Raw genomic sequence first — 900 nt, forward strand, 5'->3', positions numbered from 1 at the left:
TCATACCAGCACTAATGCACCGGATCCCATCAGAACTCCGCAGTTAAGCGTGCTTGGGCGAGAGTAGTACTAAGTTGGGTGACCATTTGGGAAGTCCTCGTGTTGCACCCCTTTTTTTATTTTTTTTATTTCTTATTTCTTTTGCTCGTTATTTCAATTTCTCCCCGTTCTTTTCTTCCTTTCTTTACAAATGGCAACCTCCCCCGCTCATCGCGTTTCTTCTCCCCGACGTGTCCGCGCGGGCCCCGCCGACCGTTCCGAGCACGTGCGTGCACCCACCGTCGGCTCGATCATGCCGCCCCGCATGCGTTAAATGCAATTTGTGCGCATTGCATGTCGTGTGCGATCATACCAGCACTAATGCACCGGATCCCATCAGAACTCCGCAGTTAAGCGTGCTTGGGCGAGAGTAGTACTAAGTTGGGTGACCACTTGGGAAGTCCTCGTGTTGCACCCCTTTTTTTATTTTTTTTATTTCTTATTTCTTTTGCTCGTTATTTCAATTTCTCCCCGTTCTTTTCTTCCTTTCTTTACAAATGGCAACCTCCCCCGCTCATCGCGTTTCTTCTCCCCGACGTGTCCGCGCGGGCCCCGCCGACCGTTCCGAGCACGTGCGTGCACCCACCGTCGGCTCGATCATGCCGNCCGCATGCGTTAAATGCAATTTGTGCGCATTGCATGTCGGGTGCGATCATACCAGCACTAATGCACCAGATCCCATCAGAACTCCGCAGTTAAGCGTGCTTGGGCGAGAGTAGTACTAAGTTGGTTTGCCACTTGGGAAGTCCTCGTGTTGCACCCCTTTTTTTATTTTTTTTATTTCTTATTTCTTTTGCTCGTTATTTCAATTTCTCCCCGTTCTTTTCTTCCTTTCTTTACAAATGGCAACCTCCCCCGCTC

The 900-nt window shown here is 49.8% G+C and overlaps 2 non-coding genes and 1 pseudogene across 2 annotated transcripts; all 3 read left to right on the top strand.

The window, feature by feature from the left end:
- Window positions 1-111, top strand: LOC111440747 (annotated as a pseudogene; the record flags this gene model as incomplete).
- A 227-nt stretch (window positions 112-338) lies between these two features.
- On the top strand, window positions 339-457 carry LOC111440745. Its single transcript, XR_002710018.1, has one exon. It is a non-coding gene; the product is annotated as a 5S ribosomal RNA (ribosomal RNA).
- A 226-nt stretch (window positions 458-683) lies between these two features.
- LOC111440746 lies at window positions 684-802 on the top strand. The gene has a single exon (XR_002710019.1). It is a non-coding gene; the product is annotated as a 5S ribosomal RNA (ribosomal RNA).
- Window positions 803-900: the final 98 nt, after the last annotated feature.

The sequence above is a fragment of the Cucurbita moschata genome, unplaced genomic scaffold (assembly GCF_002738365.1).
Source record: "Cucurbita moschata cultivar Rifu unplaced genomic scaffold, Cmos_1.0 Cmo_Scf02088, whole genome shotgun sequence".
NCBI classification, from domain to species: Eukaryota; Viridiplantae; Streptophyta; class Magnoliopsida; order Cucurbitales; family Cucurbitaceae; genus Cucurbita; species Cucurbita moschata.